General features: G+C 43.8%; 1 long non-coding RNA gene across 1 annotated transcript in view; it reads left to right on the forward strand.

Moving 5' to 3' along the window:
• The window catches only part of LOC135806975 (uncharacterized), a 181,266-nt gene that overhangs the window by 31,603 nt on the left and 130,292 nt on the right, over nt 1-19,371 (forward strand). The window lies entirely within an intron of this gene.

Raw genomic sequence — 19,371 nt, forward strand, 5'->3', positions numbered from 1 at the left:
GTCCCGCTATACAACGAGATGAGAATGGTCATTGTCATTTTCTGAGCTGCGAACGGGCAGAAAGGTGAAAAAATGTCGGATTTTGACCATTTGTGCTGACCTTTCAATTTTAACGTATCTCTCTATAACATGACCCAGCTGTAATGTCAGTGGTCGCATTGGTTTGATTTTTGGTTTGCTTGTAGGGCGCTGGCACCCGCATTCAGTGACCCAGAAAATTTGGCACTGCTGTGAATAGTTTAGTCGCAAAGTGAAGATTCACGGGTAAAAAGCCTCAAACTTCTAGATAGGTTCTTTTTCAGCTTTCAGCAGCCCTGGGTGAGTTCTTTAGAGAAATGTGGCTCTTTTTCATGGTGCTATTTTCTATGTCCAACTACACAACAAGATGAGGATGGTCATTGTCATTTTCTGAGCTGCGAACGGGCAGAAAGGTGAGAAAATGTCGGATTTTGACCATTTGTGCTGACCTTTCAATTTCAACGTACCTCTCTATAACATGACCCAGCTGTAATTTCAGTGGTCGCATTGGTTTCATTTTTGGTTTGCTTGTAGGGCGCTGGCACCCGCATTCAGTGACCCAGAAAATTTGGCACTGCTGTGAATAGTTTAGTTGAAAAGTGAAGATTCACGGGTAAAAAGCCCCAAACTTCTAGATAGGTTCTTTTTCAGCTTTCAGCAGCCCTGGGCGAGTTCTTTAGAGAAATGTGACTTTTTTTCATGGTGCTCTTGTCTATGTCCAGCTACACAACGAGATGAGGATGGTCATTGTCATTTTCTGAGCTGCGAACGGGCACAAAGGGGAGAAAATGTCGGATTTTGACCATTTGTGCTGACCTTTCATTTTCAACGTACCTCTCTATAACATGACCCAGCTGTAATTTCAGTGGTCGCATTGGTTTCATTTTTGGTTTGCTTGTAGGGCGCTGGCACCCGCATTCCGTAACCCAGAAAATTTGGCACTGCTGTGAATAGTTTAGTCGCAAAGTGAAGATTCACGGGTAAAAAGCCCCAAACTTCTAGATAGGTTCTTTTTCAGCTTTCAGCAGCCCTGGGCGAGTTCTTTAGAGAAATGTGGCTCTTTTTCATGGTGCTATTTTCTGTGTCCAGCTACACAACGAGATGAGGATGGTCATTGTCATTTTCTAAGCTGCGAACGGGCAGAAAGGTGAGAAAATGTCGGATTTTGACCATTTGTGCTGGCCTTTCTATTTCAACGTACCTCTCTATAACCTCACCCAGCTGAAATTTCAGTGATCGCATTGGTTTCATTTTTGGTTTGCTTGTGGGGCGCTAGCACCCGCATTCAGTGACCCAGAAAATTTGACACTGCTGTGAATAGTTTAGTCGCAAAGTGAAGATTCACGGGTAAGAAGCCCCAAACTTCTAGATAGGTTCTTTTTCAGCTTTCAGCAGCCCTGGGCGAGTTCTTTAGAGAAATGTGACTTTTTTTCATGGTGCTCTTGTCTATGTCCAGCTACACAACGAGATGAGGATGGTCATTGTCATTTTCTGAGCTGCGAACGGGCAGAAAGGTGAGAAAATGTCGGATTTTGACCATTTGTGCTGACCTTCCAATTTCAACGTACCTCTCTATAACATGACCCAGCTGTAATGTCAGCGGTCGCATTGGTTTCATTTTTGGTTTGCTTGTAGGGCGCTGGCAGCCACAATCAGTGACCCAGAAAATTTGGCACTGCTGTGAATAGTTTAGTCGCAAAGTGAAGATTCACGGGTAAAAAGCCCCAAACTTCTAGATAGGTTCTTTTTCAGCTTTCAGCAGCCCTGGGTGAGTTCTTTAGAGAAATGTGACTCTTTTTCATGGTGCTCTTGTCTATGTCCAGCTACACAACGAGATGAGGATGGTCATTGTCATTTTCTAAGCTGCGAACGGGCAGAAAGGAGAGAAAATGTCGGATTTTGACCATTTGTTCTGACCTTTCAATTTCAACGTACCTCTCTATAACCTGACCCAGCGGTAATTTCAGTGGTCGCATCGGTTTCATTTTTGGTTTGCTTGTAGGGCGCTGGCACCCGCATTCAGTGACCCAGAAAATTTGGCACTGCTGTGAATAGTTTAGTCGCAAAGTGAAGATTCACGGGTAAAAAGCCCCAAACTTCTATATAGGTTCTTTTTCAGCTTTCAGCAGCCCTGGGTGAGTTCTTTAGAGAAATGTGGCTTTTTTTCATGGAGCTATTTTCTATGTCCAGCTACACAATGAGATGAGGATGGTCATTGTCATTTTCTGAGCTGCGAACGGGCAGAAAGGTGAGAAAATGTCGGATTTTGACCATTTGTGCTGGCCTTTCAATTTCAACGTACCTCTCTATAACATGACCCAGCTGTATTTTCAGCGGTCGCATTGGTTTCATTTTTGGTTTGCTTGCGGGGCGCTAGCACCCGCATTCAGTGACCCAGAAAATTTGGCACTGCTGTGAATAGTTTAGTCGAAAAGTGAAGATTCACGGGTAAAAAGCCCCAAACTTCTAGAAAGGTTCTTTTTCAGCTTTCAGCAGCCCTGGGTGAGTTCTTTAGAGAAATGTGGCTCTTTTTCATGGTGCTATTTTCTATTTTCAGCTACACAACGAGATGAGGATGGTCATTGTCATTTTCTGAGCTGCGAACGGGCAGAAAGTTGAGAAAATGTCGGATTTTGACCATTTGTGCTGACCTTTCAATTTCAACGTACCTCTCTATAACATGACCCAGCTGTAATTTCAGTGGTCGCATTGGTTTCATTTTTGGTTTGCTTGTAGGGCGCTGGCACCCGCATTCAGTGACCCAGAAAATTTGGCACTGCTGTGAATAGTTTAGTCGCAAAGCGAAGATTCACGGGTAAAAAGCCCCAAACTTCTAGATAGGTTCTTTTCCCGCTTTCAGCAGCCCTGGGCGAGTTCTTTAGAGAAATGTGACTTTTTTTCATGGTGCTCTTGTCTATGTCCAGCTACACAACGAGATGAGGATGGTCATTGTCATTTTCTGAGCTGCGAACGGGCAGAAAGGGGAGAAAATGTCGGATTTTGACCATTTGTGCTGACCTTTCATTTTCAACGTACCTCTCTATAACATGACCCAGCTGTAATTTCAGTGGTCGCATTGGTTTCATTTTTGGTTTGCTTGTAGGGCGCTGGCACCCGCATTCCGTAACCGAGAAAATTTGGCACTGCTGTGAATAGTTTAGTCGCAAAGTGAAGATTCACGGGTAAAAAGACCCAAACTTCTAGATAGGTTCTTTTTCAGCTTTAAGCATCCCTGGACGAGTTCTTTAGAGAAATGTGACTCCTTTTCATGGTGCTCTTGTCTATGTCCAGCTACACAACGAGATGAGGATGGTCATTGTCATTTTCTAAGCTGCGAATGGGCAGAAAGGAGAGAAAATGTCGGATTTTGACCATTTGTGCTGACCTTTCAATTTCAACGTACCTCTCTATAACATGACCCAGCTGTAATTTCAGTGGTCGCATTGGTTTCATTTTTGGTTTGCTTGTAGGGCGCTGGCAGCCACAATCAGTGACCTAGAAAATTTGGCACTGCTGTGAATAGTTTAGTCGCAAAGTGAAGATTCACGGGTAAAAAGCCCCAAACTTCTATATAGGTTCTTTTTCAGCTTTCAGCAGCCCTGGGTGAGTTCTTTAGAGAAATGTGGCTCTTTTTCATGGAGCTATTTTCTATGTCCAGCTACACAATGAGATGAGGATGGTCATTGTCATTTTCTGAGCTGCGAACGGGCAAAAAGGTGAGAAAATGTCGGATTTTGACCATTTGTGCTGGCCTTTCAATTTCAACGTACCTCTCTATAACATGACCCAGCTGTATTTTCAGCGGTCGCATTGGTTTCATTTTTGGTTTGCTTGCGGGGCGCTAGCACCCGCATTCAGTGACCCAGAAAATTTGGCACTGCTGTGAATAGTTTTGTCGAAAAGTGAAGATTCACGGGTAAAAAGCCCCAAACTTCTAGAAAGGTTCTTTTTCAGCTTTCAGCAGCCCTGGGTGAGTTCTTTAGAGAAATGTGGCTCTTTTTCATGGTGCTATTTTCTATGTCCAGCTACACAACGAGATGAGGATGGTCATTGTCATTTTCTGAGCTGCGAACGGGCAGAAAGGTGAGAAAATGTCTGATTTTGACCATTTGTGCTGACCTTTCAATTTCAACGTACCTCTCTATAACATGACCCAGCTGTAATTTCAGTGGTCGCATTGGTTTCATTTTTGGTTTTCTTGTAGGACGCTAGCACCCGCATTCAGTGACCCAGAAAATTTGGCACTGCTGTGAATAGTTTAGTCGCAAAGTGAAGATTCACGGGTAATAAGGCCCAAACTTCTAGATAGGTTCTTTTTCAGCTTTCAGCAGCCCTGGGTGTGTTCTTTAGAGAAATGTGGCTCTTTTTCATGGTGCTATTTTCTATGTCCCGCTACACAACGAGATGAGAATGGTCATTGTCATTTTCTGAGCTGCGAACGGGCAGAAAGGTGAAAAAATGTCGGATTTTGACCATTTGTGCTGACCTTTCAATTTTAACGTATCTCTCTATAACATGACCCAGCTGTAATGTCAGTTTTGGCATTGGTTTGATTTTTGGTTTGCTTGTAGGGCGCTGGCACCCGCATTCAGTGACCCAGAAAATTTGGCACTGCTGTGAATAGTTTAGTCGCAAAGTGAAGATTCACGGGTAATAAGGCCCAAACTTCTAGATAGGTTCTTTTTCAGCTTTCAGCAGCCCTGGGTGAGTTCTTTAGAGAAATGTGGCTCTTTTTCATGGTGCTCTTGTCTATGTCCAGCTAACCAACGAGATGAGGATGGTCATTGTCATTTTGTAAGCTGCGAACGGGCAGAAAGGTGAGAAAATGTAGGATTTTGACCATTTGTGCTGACCTTTCAATTTCAACGTACCTCTCTATAACATGACCCAGCTGTAATTTCAGTGGTCGCATTGGTTTGATTTTGGTTTGCTTGTAGGGCGCTGGCACCCGCATTCAGTGACCCAGAAAATTTGCCACTGCTGTGAATAGTTTAGTCGCAAAGTGAAGATTCACGGGTAAAAAGCCTCAAACTTCTAGATAGGTTCTTTTTCAGCTTTCAGCAGCCCTGGGTGAGTTCTTTAGAGAAATGTGGCTCTTTTTCATGGTGCTATTTTCTATGTCCAACTACACAACGAGATGAGGATGGTCATTGTCATTTTCTGAGCTGCGAACGGGCAGAAAGGTGAGAAAATGTCGGATTTTGACCATTTGTGCTGACCTTTCAATTTCAACGTACCTCTCTATAACATGACCCAGCTGTAATTTCAGTGGTCGCATTGGTTTCATTTTTGGTTTGCTTGTAGGGCGCTGGCACCCGCATTCAGTGACCCAGAAAATTTGGCACTGCTGTGAATAGTTTAGTTGAAAAGTGAAGATTCACGGGTAAAAAGCCCCAAACTTCTAGATAGGTTCTTTTTCAGCTTTCAGCAGCCCTGGGCGAGTTCTTTAGAGAAATGTGACTTTTTTTCATGGTGCTCTTGTCTATGTCCAACTACACAACGAGATGAGGATGGTCATTGTCATTTTCTGAGCTGCGAACGGGCAGAAAGGGGAGAAAATGTCGGATTTTGACCATTTGTTCTGACCTTTCATTTTCAACGTACCTCTCTATAACATGACCCAGCTGTAATTTCAGTGGTCGCATTGGTTTCATTTTTGGTTTGCTTGTAGGGCGCCAGCACCCGCATTCCGTAACCCAGAAAATTTGGCACTGCTGTGAATAGTTTAGTCGCAAAGTGAAGATTCACGGGTAAAAAGCCCCAAACTTCTAGATAGGTTCTTTTTCAGCTTTAAGCATCCCTGGACGAGTTCTTTAGAGAAATGTGACTCCTTTTCATGGTGCTCTTGTCTATGTCCAGCTAACCAACGAGATGAGGATGGTCATTGTCATTTTCTAAGCTGCGAACGGGCAGAAAGGTGAGAAAATGTCGGATTTTGACCATTTGTGCTGACCTTCCAATTTCAACGTACCTCTCTATAACATGACCCAGCTGTAATGTCAGCGGTCGCATTGGTTTCATTTTTGGTTTGCTTGTAGGGCGCTGGCAGCCACAATCAGTGACCCAGAAAATTTGGCACTGCTGTGAATAGTTTATTCGCAAAGTGAAGATTCACGGGTAAAAAGCCCCAAACTTCTAGATAGGTTCTTTTTCAGCTTTCAGCAGCCCTGGGTGAGTTCTTAAGAGAAATGTGGCTCTTTTTCATGGAGCTATTTTCTGTGTCCAGCTACACAACGAGATGAGGATGGTCATTGTCATTTTCTGAGCTGCGAACGGGCAGAAAGGTGAGAAAATGTCGGACTTTGACCATTTGTGCTGACCTTTCAATTTCAACGTACCTCTCTATAACATAACCCAGCTGTAATTTCAGTGGTCACATTGGTTTCATTTTTGGTTTGCTTGAAGGGCGCTGGCACCCGCATTCAGTGACCCAGAAAATTTGGCACTGCTGTGAATAGTTTAGTCGCAAAGTGAAGATTCACGGGTAAAAAGCCCCAAACTTCTAGATAGGTTCTTTTTCAGCTTTCAGCAGCCCTGGGCGAGTTCTTTAGAGAAATGTGGCTCTTTTTCATGGTGCTATTTTCTGTGTCCAGCTACACAACGAGATGAGGATGGTCATTGTCATTTTCTAAGCTGCGAACGGGCAGAAAGGTGAGAAAATGTCGGATTTTGACCATTTGTGCTGACCTTCCAATTTCAACGTACCTCTCTATAACATGACCCAGCTGTAATGTCAGCGGTCGCATTGGTTTCATTTTTGGTTTGCTTGTAGGGCGCTGGCAGCCACAATCAGTGACCCAGAAAATTTGGCACTGCTTAGAATAGTTTAGTCGCAAAGTGAAGATTCACGGGTAAAAAGCCCCAAACTTCTAGATAGGTTCTTTTTCAGCTTTCAGCAGCCCTGGGTGAGTTCTTTAGAGAAATGTGACTCTTTTTCATGGTGCTCTTGTCTATGTCCAGCTACACAACGAGATGAGGATGGTCATTGTCATTTTCTAAGCTGCGAACGGGCAGAAAGGAGAGAAAATGTCGGATTTTGACCATTTGTTCTGACCTTTCAATTTCAACGTACCTCTCTATAACATGACCCAGCTGTAATTTCAGCGGTCGCATTGGTTTCATTTTTGGTTTGCTTTTAGGGCGCTGGCACCCGCATTCAGTGACCCAGAAAATTTGGCACTGCTGTGAATAGTTTAGTTGCAAAGTGAAGATTCACGGGTAAAAAGCTCCAAACTTCTAGATAGGTTCTTTTTCAGCTTTCAGCAGCCCTGGGCGAGTTCTTTAGAGAAATGTGGCTCTTTTTCATGGTGGTTTTTGCTATGTCCAGCTACACAACGAGATGAGGATGGTCATTGTCATTTTCTGAGCTGCGAACGGGCAGAAAGGTGAGAAAATGTCGGATTTTGACCATTTGTGCTGACCTTTCAATTTCAACGTACCTCTCTATAACATGACCCAGCGGTAATTTCAGTGGTCGCATTGGTTTCATTTTTGGTTTGCTTGTAGGGCGCTGGCACCCGCATTCAGTGACCTAGAAAATTTGGCACTGCTGTGAATAGTTTAGTCGCAAAGTGAAGATTCACGGGTAAAAAGCCCCAAACTTCTAGATAGGTTCTTTTTCAGCTTTCAGCAGCCCTGGGTGAGTTCTTTAGAGAAATGAGGCTCTTTTTCATAGTGCTATTTTCTATGTCACGCTACACAACGAGATGAGGATGGTCATTGTCATTTTCTGAGCTGCGAACGGGCAGAAAGGTGAGAAAATGTCGGATTTTGACCATTTGTGCTGACCTTTAAATTTCAACGTACCTCTCTATAACATGACCCAGCTGTAATTTCAGTGGTCGCATTGGTTTCATTTTTGGTTTGCCTTAGGGCGCTGGCACCCGCATTCAGTGACCCAGAAAATTTGGCACTGCTGTGAATAGTTTAGTTGCAAAGTGAAGATTCACGGGTAAAAAGCTCCAAACTTCTAGATAGGTTCTTTTTCAGCTTTCAGCAGCCCTGGGTGAGTTCTTTAGAGAAATGTGGCTCTTTTTCATGGTGCTATTTTCTATGTCCAGCTACACAACGAGATGAGGATGGTCATTGTCATTTTCCGAGCTGCGAACGGGCAGAAAGGTGAGAAAATGTCGGATTTTGACCCTTTGTGCTGACCTTTCAATTTCAACGTGCCTCTCTCATTTTTGTTTTGCTTGTAGGGCGCTGGCAGCCACAATCAGTGACCCAGAAAATTTGGCACTGCTGTGAATAGTTTAGTCGCAAAGTGAAGATTCACGGGTAAAAAGCCCCAAACTTCTAGATAGGTTCTTTTTCAGCTTTCAGCAGCCCTGGGCGATTTCTTTAGACAAATGTGGCTCTTTTTCATGGTGCTCTTGTCTATGTCCAGCTACACAACGAGATGAGGATGGTCATTGTCATTTTCTAAGCTGCGAACGGGCAGAAAGGGGAGAAAATGTCGGATTTTGACCATTTGTGCTGACCTTTCAATTTCAACGTACCTCTCTATAACATGACCCAGCGGTAATTTCAGTGGTCGCATTGGTTTCATTTTTGGTTTGCTTGTAGGGCGCTGGCACCCGCATTCAGTGACCTAGAAAATTTGGCACTGCTGTGAATAGTTTAGTCGCAAAGTGAAGATTCACGGGTAAAAAGCCCCAAACTTCTAGATAGGTTCTTTTTCAGCTTTCAGCAGCCCTGGGTGAGTTCTTTAGAGAAATGTGGCTCTTTTTCATGGTGCTATTTTCTATGTCCAGCTACACAACGAGATGAGGATGGTCATTGTCATTTTCTAAGCTGCGAACGGGCAGAAAGGTGAGAAAATGTCGGATTTTGACCATTTGTGCTGACCTTTCAATTTCAACGTACCTCTCTATAACCTGACCCAGCGGTAATTTCAGTGGTCGCATTGGTTTTATTTTTGGTTTGCTTGTAGGGCGCTGGCACCCGCATTCAGTGACCCAGAAAAGTTGGCACTGCTGTGAATAGTTTAGTCGCAAAGTGAAGATTCACGGGTAAAAAGCCCCAAACTTCTAGATAGGTTCTTTTTCAGCTTTCAGCAGCCCTGGGTGAGTTCTTTAGAGAAATGAGGCTTTTTTTCATGGTGCTATTTTCTATGTCCAGCTACACAACGAGATGAGGATGGTCATTGTCATTTTCTGAGCTGCGAACGGGCAGAAAGGTGAGAAAATGTCGGATTTTGACCATTTGTGCTGACCTTTCAATTTCAACGTACCTCTCTATAACATGACCCAGCTGCAATTTCAGTGGTCGCATTGGTTTCATTTTTGGTTTGCCTTAGGGCGCTGGCACCCGCATTCAGTGACCCAGAAAATTTGGCACTGCTGTGAATAGTTTAGTCGAAAAGTAAAGATTCACGGGTAAAAAGCCCCAAACTTCTAGATAGGTTCTTTTTCAGCTTTCAGCAGCCCTGGGTGAGTTCTTAAGAGAAATGTGGCTCTTTTTCATGGTGCTATTTTCTATGTCCAGCTACACAACGAGATGAGGATGGTCATTGTCATTTTCCGAGCTGCGAACGGGCAGAAAGGTGAGAAAATGTCGGATTTTGACCATTTGTGCTGACCTTTCAATTTCAACGTACCTCTCTATAACATGACCCAGCTGTAATTTCAGTGGTCGCATTGGTTTCATTTTTGGTTTGCTTGTAGGGCGCTGGCAGCCACAATCAGTGACCCAGAAAATTTGGCACTGCTGTGAATAGTTTAGTCGCAAAGTGAAGATTCACTTGTAAAAATCCCCAAACTTCTAGATAGGTTATTTTTCAGCTTTCAGCAGCCCTGGGCGAGTTCTTTAGAGAAATGTGACTCTTTTTCATGGTGCTCTTGTCTATGTCCAGCTACCCAACGAGATGAGGATGGTCATTGTCATTTTCTAAGCTGCGAACGGGCAGAAAGGTGAGAAAATGTCGGATTTTGACCATTTGTGCTGACCTTTCAATTTCAAAGTACCTCTCTATAACATGACCCAGCTGTAATGCCAGCGGTCGCATTGGTTTCATTTTTGGTTTGCTTTTAGGGCGCTGGCGCCCGCATTCATTGACACAGAAAATTTGGCACTGCTGTGAATAGTTTAGTCGCAAAGTGAAGATTCACGGGTAAAAAGCCCCAAACTTCTAGATAGGTTCTTTTTCAGCTTTCAGCAGCCCTGGGCGAGTTCTTTAGAGAAATGTGACTCTTTTTCATGGTGCTCTTTTCTATGTCCAGCTAACCAACGAGATGAGGATGGTCATTGTCATGTTCTAAGCTGCGAACGGGCAGAAAGGTGAGAAAATGTCGGATTTTGACCATTTGTGCTGACCTTTCAATTTCAACGTACCTCTCTATAACATGACACAGCTGTAATTTCAGTGGTCGCATTGGTTTCATTTTTCGTTTGCTTGTAGGGCGCTGGCACCCGCATTCAGTGACCCAGAAAATTTGGCACTGCTGTGAATAGTTTAGTCGCAAAGTGAAGATTCACGGGTAAAAAGCCCCAAACTTCTAGATAGGTTCTTTTTCAGCTTTCAGCAGCCCTGGGCGAGTTCTTTAGAGAAATGTGGTGCTTTTTCATGGTGCTCTTGTCTATGTCCAGCTAACCAACGAGATGAGGATGGTCATTGTCATGTTCTAAGCTGCGAACGGGCAGAAAGGTGAAAAAATGTCGGATTTTGACCATTTGTGCTGACCTTCCAATTTCAACGTACCTCTCTATAACATGACCCAGCTGCAATGTCAGCGGTCGCATTGGTTTCATATTTGGTTTGCTTATAGGGCGCTGGCACCCACAATCAGTGACCCAGAAAATTTGGCACTGCTGTGAATAGTTTAGTCGCAAAGTGAAGATTCACGGGTTAAAAGCCCCAAACTTCTAGATAGGTTCTTTTTCAGCTTTCAGCAGCCCTGGGTGAGTTCTTTAGAGAAATGTGACTCTTTTTCATGGTGCTATTTTCTATGTCCAGCTAACCAACGAGATGAGGATGGTCATTGTCATTTTCTAAGCTGCGAACGGGCAGAAAGGTGAGAAAATGTCGGATTTTGACCATTTGTACTGACCTTCCAATTTCAACGTACCTCTCTATAACATGACCCAGCTGTAATGTCAGCGGTCGCATTGGTTTCATATTTGGTTTGCTTGTAGGGCGCTGGCACCCACAATCAGTGACCCTAAAAATTTGGCACTGCTGTGAATAGTTTAGTCGCAAAGTGAAGATTCACGGGTAAAAAAACCCAAACTTCTAGATAGGTTCTTTTTCAGCTTTCAGCAGCCCTGGGCGAGTTCTTTAAAGAAATGTGACTCTTTTTCATGGTGCTCTTGTCTATGTCCAGCTAACCAACGAGATGAGGATGGTCATTGTCATTTTCTAAGCTGCGAACGGGCAGAAAGGTGAGAAAATGTCGGATTTTGACCATTTGTGCTGACCTTCCAATTTCAGCGTACCTCTCTATAACATGACCCAGCTGTAATGTCAGGGGTCGCATTGGTTTCATTTTTGGTTTGCTTGTAGGGCGCTGGCAGCCACAATCAGTGACCTAGAAAATTTGGCACTGCTGTGAATAGTTTAGTCGCAAAGTGAAGATTCACGGGTAAAAAGCCCCAAACTTCTAGATAGGTTCTTTTTCAGCTTTCAGCAGCCCTGGGTGAGTTCTTTAGAGAAATGTGGCTCTTTTTCATGGTGCTATTTTCTATGTCCAGCTAACCAACGAGATGAGGATGTTCATTGTCATTTTCTAAGCTGCGAACGTGCAGAAAGGTGAGAAAATGTCGGATTTTGACCATTTGTGCTGACCTTCCAATTTCAACGTACCTCTCTATAACATGACCCAGCTGTAATGTCAGCGGTCGCATTGGTTTCATATTTGGTTTGCTTATAGGGCGCTGGCACCTTCAATCAGTGACCCAGAAAATTTGGCACTGCTGTGAATAGTTTAGTCGCAAAGTGAAGATTCACGGGTAAAAAGCCCCAAACTTCTAGATAGGTTCTTTTTCAGCTTTCAGCAGCCCTGGGCGAGTTAGTTAGAGAAATGTGGGTCTTTTTCTTGATGCTCTTGTCTATGTCCAGCTACACAACGAGATGAGGATGGTCATTGTCATTTTCTGAGCTGCGAACGGGCAGAAAGGTGAGAAAATGTTGGATTTTGACCATTTGTGCTGACCTTTCAATTTCAACGTACCTCTCTATAACATGACCCAGCTGTATTTTCAGTGGTCGCATTGGTTTCATTTTTGTTTGCTTGTAGGGCGCTGGCACTCGCATTCAGTGACCCAGAAAATTTGGCACTGCTGTGAATAGTTTAGTCGCAAAGTGAAGATTCACGGGTAAAAAGCCCCAAACTTCTAGATAGGTTCTTTTTCAGCTTTCAGCAGCCCTGGGTGAGTTCTTTAGAGAAATGTTGCTCTTTTTCATGGTGCTATTTTCTATGTCCAGCTAACCAACGAGATGAGGATGGTCATTGTCATTTTCTAAGCTGCGAACGGGCAGAAAGGTGAGAAAATGTCGGATTTTGACCATTTGTGCTGACCTTCCAATTTCAACGTACCTCTCTATAACATGACCCAGCTGTAATGTCAGCGGTCGCATTGGTTTCATTTTTGGTTTGCTTGTAGGGCGCTGGCACCCGCATTCAGTGACCCAGAAAATTTGGCACTGCTGTAAATAGTTTAGTCGCAAAGTGAAGATTCACGGGTAAAAAGCCCCAAACTTCTAGATAGGTTCTTTTTCAGCTTTCAGCAGCCCTGGGCGAGTTCTTTTGAGAAATGTGACTCTTTTTCATGTGCTGTTGTCTATTTCCAGCTACACAACGAGATGAGGATGGTCATTGTCATTTTCTAAGCTGCGAACGGGCAGAAAGGAGAGAAAATGTCGGATTTTCACCATTTGTGCTGACCTTTCAATTTCAACGTACCTCTCTATAACATGAACCTGCGGTAATTTCAGTAGTCGCATTGGTTTCATTTTTGGTTTGCTTGTAGGGCGCTGGCACCCGCATTCCGTGACCCAGAAAATTTGGCACTGCTGTAAATAGTTTAGTCGCAAAGTGAAGATTCACGGGTAAAAAGCCCCAAACTTCTAGATAGGTTCTTTTTCAGCTTTTAGCAGCCCTGGGCGAGTTCTTTAGAGAAATGTGGGTCTTTTTCTTGGTGCTCTTGTCTATGTCCAGCTACACAACGAGATGAGGATGGTCATTGTCATTTTCTGAGCTGCGAACGGGCAGAAAGGTGAGAAAATGTCGGATTTTGACCATTTGTGCTGACCTTTCAATTTCAACGTACCTCTCTATAACATGACCCAGCTGTAATTTTAGTGGTCGCATTGGTTTCATTTTTGGTTTGCTTGTAGGGCGCTGGCACCCGCATTCAGTGACCTAGAAAATTTGGCACTGCTGTGAATAGTTTAGTCGCAAAGTGAAGATTCCCGGGTAAAAAGCCCCAAACTTCTAGATAGGTTCTTTTTCAGCTTTTAGCAGCCCTGGGCGAGTTCTTTAGAGAAATGTGGGTCTTTTTCTTGGTGCTCTTGTCTATGTCCAGCTACAAAACGAGATGAGGATGGTCATTGTCATTTTCTGAGCTGGGAACGGGCAGAACGGTGAGAAAATGTCGGATTTTGACCATTTGTGCTGACCTTTCAATTTCAACGTACCTCTCTATAACATGACCCAGCTGTAATTTTAGTGGTCGCATTGGTTTCATTTTTGGTTTGCTTGTAGGGCGCTGGCACCCGCGTTCAGTGACCTAGAAAATTTGGCACTGCTGTGAATAGTTTAGTCGCAAAGTGAAGATTCACGGGTAAAAAGCCCCAAACTTCTAGATAGGTTCTTTTTCAGCTTTCAGCAGCCCTGGGCGAGTTCTTTAGAGAAATGTGGCTCTTTTTCATGGTGCTATTTTCTATGTCCAGCTACACAACGAGATGAGGATGGTCATTGTCATTTTCTGAGCTGCGAACGGGCAGAAAAGTGAGAAAATGTCGGATTTTGACCATTTGTGCTGACCTTTCAATTTCAACGTACCTCTCTATAACATGACCCAGCTGTATTTTCAGTGGTCGCATTGGTTTCATTTTTGGTTTCCTTGTAGAACGCTGGCGCCCGCATTCAGTGACCCAGAAAATTTGGCACTGCTGTGAATAGTTTAGTCGCAAAGTGAAGATTCACGGGCAAAAAGCCCCAAACTTCTAGATAGGTTCTTTTTCAGCTTTCAGCAGCCCTGGGTGAGTTCTTTAGAGAAATGTGGCTCTTTTTCATGGTGCTATTTTCTATGTCCAGCTAACCAACGAGATGAGGATGTTCATTGTCATTTTCTAAGCTGCGAACGTGCAGAAAGGTGAGAAAATGTCGGATTTTGACCATTTGTGCTGACCTTCCAATTTCAACGTACCTCTCTATAACATGACCCAGCTGTAATGTCAGCGGTCGCATTGGTTTCATATTTGGTTTGCTTGTAGGGCGCTGGCACCCACAATCAGTGACCCAAAAAATTTGGCACTGCTGTGAATAGTTTAGTCGCAAAGTGAAGATTCACGGGTAAAAAGCCCCAAACTTCTAGATAGGTTCTTTTTCAGCTTTCAGCAGCCCTGGGCGAGTTCTTTAGAGAAATGTGGCTCTTTTTCATGGTGCTATTTGCTATGTCCAGCTACACAACGAGATGAGGATGGTCATTGTCATTTTCTGAGCTGAGAACGGGCAGAAAGGTGAGAAAATGTCGGATTTTGACCATTTGTGCTGACCTTTCAATTTCAACGTACCTCTCTATAACATGAACCAGCTGTAATGTCAGTGGTCGCATTGATTTGATTTTTGGTTTGCTTTTAGGGCGCTGGCACCCGCATTCATTGACCCAGAAAATTTGGCACTGCTGTGAATAGTTTAGTCGCAAAGTGAAGATTCACGGGTAAATAGCCCCAAACTTCTAGATAGGTTCTTTTTCAGCTTTCAGCAGCCCTGGGCGAGTTCTTGAGAGAAATGTGACTCTTTTTCATGGTGCTTTTGTCTATGTCCAGCTAACCAACGAGATGAGCATGGTCATTGTCATTTTCTAAGCTGCGAACGGGCAGAAAGGTGAGAAAATGTCGGATTTTGACCATTTGTGCTGACCTTTCAATTTCAACGTACCTCTCTATAACATGACCCAGCAGTAATTTCAGTGGTCGCATTGGTTTCATTTTTGGTTTGCTTGTAGGGCGCTGGCACCCGCATTCAGTGACCCAGAAAATTTGGCACTGCTGTGAATAGTTTAGTCGCAAAGTGAAGATTCACGGGTAAAAAGCCCCAAACTTCTAGATAGGTTCTTTCTCAGCTTTCAGCAGCCCTGGACGAGTTCTTTAGAGAAATGTGGGTCTTTTTCTTGGTGCTCTTGTCTATGTCCAGCTACACAACGAGATGAGGATTGTCATTGTCATTTTCTAAGCTGCGAACGGGCAGAAAGGTGAGAAAATGTCGGATTTTGACCATTTGTGCTGACCTTTCAATTTCAACGTACCTCTCTATAACATGACCCAGCTGTAATTTCATTGGTCGCATTGGTTTCATTTTTGGTTTGCTTGTAGGGCGCTGGCACCCGCATTCAGTGACCCAGAAAATTTGCCACTGCTGTGAATAGTTTAGTCGCAAAGTGAAGATTCACGGGTAAAAAGCCCCAAACTTCTAGATAGGTTCTTTTTCAGCTTTCAGCAGCCCTGGGCGAGTTCTTTAGAGAAATGTGGCTCTTTTTCATGGTGCTATTTGCTATGTCCAGCTACACAACGAGATGAGGATGGTCATTGTCATTTTCTGAGCTGCGAACGGGCAGAAAGGTGAGAAAATGTCGGATTTTGACCATTTGTGCTGACCTTTCAATTTCAACGTACCTCTCTATAACATGAACCAGCTGTAATGTCAGTGGTCGCATTGATTTGATTTTTGGTTTGCTTTTAGGGCGCTGGCACCCGCATTCATTGACCCAGAAAAGTTGGCACTGCTGTGAATAGTTTAGTCGCAAAGTGAAGATTCACGGGTAAAAAGCCCCAAACTTCTAGATAGGTTCTTTTTCAGCTTTCAGCAGCCCTGGGTGAGTTCTTTAGAGAAATGTGGGTCTTTTTCTTGGTGCTCTTGTCTATGTCCAGCTACACAACGAAATGAGGATTGTCATTGTCATTTTCTAAGCTGCGAACGGGCAGAAAGGTGAGAAAATGTCGGATTTTGACCATTTGTGCTGACCTTTCAATTTCAACGTACCTCTCTATAACATGACCCAGCGGTAATTTCAGTGGTCGCATTGGTTTCATTTTTGGTTTGCTTGTAGGGCGCTGGCATCCGCATTCAGTGACCCAGAAAATTTGGCACTGCTGTGAATAGTTTAGTCGCAAAGTGAAGATTCACGGGTAAAAAGCCCCAAACTTCTAGATAGGTTCTTTTTCAGCTTTCAGCAGCCCTGGGCGAGTTCTTTAGAGAAATGTGGCTCTTTTTCATGGTGCTATTTGCTATGTCCAGCTACACAACGAGATGAGGATGGTCATTGTCATTTTCTGAGCTGCGAACGGGCAGAAAGGTGAGAAAATGTCGGATTTTGACCATTTGTGCTGACCTTTCAATTTCAACGTACCTCTCTATAACATGACCCAGCTGTAATTTCAGTGGTCGTATTGGTTTCATTTTTGGTTTGCTTGTAGGGCGCTGGCACCCGCATTCAGTGACCCAGAAAATTTGGCACTGCTGTGAATAGTTTAGTCGCAAAGTGAAGATTCACGGGTAAAAAGCCCCAAACTTCTAGATAGGTTCTTTTTCAGCTTTCAGCAGCCCTGGACGAGTTCTTTAGAGAAATGTGGGTCTTTTTCTTGGTGCTCTTGTCTATGTCCAGCTACACAACGAGATGAGGATTGTCATTGTCATTTTCTAAGCTGCGAATGGGCAGAAAGGTGAGAAAATGTCGGATTTTGACCATTTGTGCTGACCTTTCAATTTCAACGTACCTCTCTATAACATGACCCAGCTGTAATTTCATTGGTCGCATTGGTTTCATTTTTGGTTTGCTTGTAGGGCGCTGGCACCCGCATTCAGTGACCCAGAAAATTTGGCACTGCTGTGAATAGTTTAGTCGCAAAGTGAAGATTCACGGGTAAAAAGCCCCAAACTTCTAGATAGGTTCTTTTTCAGCTTTCAGCAGCCCTGGGCGAGTTCTTTAGAGAAATGTGGCTCTTTTTCATGGTGCTATTTGCTATGTCCAGCTACACAACGAGATGAGGATGGTCATTGTCATTTTCTGAGCTGCGAACGGGCAGAAAGGTGAGAAAATGTCGGATTTTGACCATTTGTGCTGACCTTTCAATTTCAACGTACCTCTCTATAACATGACCCAGCTGTAATTTCATTGGTCGCATTGGTTTCATTTTTGGTTTGCTTGTAGGGCGCTGGCACCCGCATTCAGTGACCCAGAAAATTTGGCACTGCTGTGAATAGTTTAGTCGCAAAGTGAAGATTCACGGGTAAAAAGCCCCAAACTTCTAGATAGGTTCTTTTTCAGCTTTCAGCAGCCCTGGGCGAGTTCTTTAGAGAAATGTGACTCTTTTTCATGGTGCTTTTGTCTATGTCCAGCTAACCAACGAGATGAGCATGGTCATTGTCATTTTCTAAGCTGCGAACGGGCAGAAAGGTGAGAAAATGTCGGATTTTGACCATTTGTGCTGACCTTTCAATTTCAACGTACCTCTCTATAACATGACCCAGCGGTAATTTCAGTGGTCGCATTGGTTTCATTTTTGGTTTGCTTGTAGGGCGCTGGCACCCGCATTCAGTGACCCAGAAAATTTGGCACTGCTGTGAATAGTTTAGTCGCAAAGTGAAGATTCACGGGTAAAAAGCCCCAAACTTCTAGATAGGTTCTTTCTCAGCTTTCAGCAGCCCTGGACGAGTTCTTTAGAGAAATGTGGGTCTTTTTCTTGGTGCTCTTGTCTATGTCCAGCTACACAACGAGATGAGGATTGTCATTGTCATTTTCTAAGCTGCGAACGGGCAGAAAGGTGAGAAAATGTCGGATTTTGACCATTTGTGCTGACCTTTCAATTTCAACGTACCTCTCTATAACATGACCCAGCTGTAATTTCATTGGTCGCATTGGTTTCATTTTTGGTTTGCTTGTAGGGCGCTGGCACCCGCATTCAGTGACCCAGAAAATTTGCCACTGCTGTGAATAGTTTAGTCGCAAAGTGAAGATTCACGGGTAAAAAGCCCCAAACTTCTAGATAGGTTCTTTTTCAGCTTTCAGCAGCCCTGGGCGAGTTCTTTAGAGAAATGTGGCTCTTTTTCATGGTGCTATTTGCTATGTCCAGCTACACAACGAGATGAGGATGGTTATTGTCATTTTCTGAGCTGCGAACGGGCAGAAAGGTGAGAAAATGTCGGATTTTGACCATTTGTGCTGACCTTTCAATTTCAACGTACCTCTCTATAACATGAACCAGCTGTAATGTCAGTGGTCGCATTGATTTGATTTTTGGTTTGCTTTTAGGGCGCTGGCACCCGCATTCATTGACCCAGAAAATTTGGCACTGCTGTGAATAGTTTAGTCGCAAAGTGAAGATTCACGGGTAAAAAGCCCCAAACTTCTAGATAGGTTCTTTTTCAGCTTTCAGCAGCCCTGGGTGAGTTCTTTAGAGAAATGTGGGTCTTTTTCTTGGTGCTCTTGTCTATGTCCAGCTACACAACGAAATGAGGATTGTCATTGTCATTTTCTAAGCTGCGAACGGGCAGAAAGGTGAGAAAATGTCGGATTTTGACCATTTGTGCTGACCTTTCAATTTCAACGTACCTCTCTATAACATGACCCAGCGGTAATTTCAGTGGTCGCATTGGTTTCATTTTTGGTTTGCTTGTAGGGCGCTGGCATCCGCATTCAGTGACCCAGAAAATTTGGCACTGCTGTGAATAGTTTAGTCGCAAAGTGAAGATTCACGGGTAAAAAGCCCCAAACTTCTAGATAGGTTCTTTTTCAGCTTTCAGCAGCCCTGGGCGAGTTCTTTAGAGAAATGTGGCTCTTTTTCATGGTGCTATTTGCTATGTCCAGCTACACAACGAGATGAGGATGGTCATTGTCATTTTCTGAGCTGCGAACGGGCAGAAAGGTGAGAAAATGTCGGATTTTGACCATTTGTGCTGACCTTTCAATTTCAACGTACCTCTCTATAACATGACCCAGCTGTAATTTCAGTGGTCGTATTGGTTTCATTTTTGGTTTGCTTGTAGGGCGCTGGCACCCGCATTCAGTGACCCAGAAAATTTGGCACTGCTGTGAATAGTTTAGTCGCAAAGTGAAGATTCACGGGTAAAAAGCCCCAAACTTCTAGATAGGTTCTTTTTCAGCTTTCAGCAGCCCTGGACGAGTTCTTTAGAG

The sequence above is a fragment of the Sycon ciliatum genome, chromosome 1 (assembly GCF_964019385.1).
Source record: "Sycon ciliatum chromosome 1, ocSycCili1.1, whole genome shotgun sequence".
In the NCBI taxonomy this organism is placed as follows: Eukaryota; Metazoa; Porifera; class Calcarea; order Leucosolenida; family Sycettidae; genus Sycon; species Sycon ciliatum.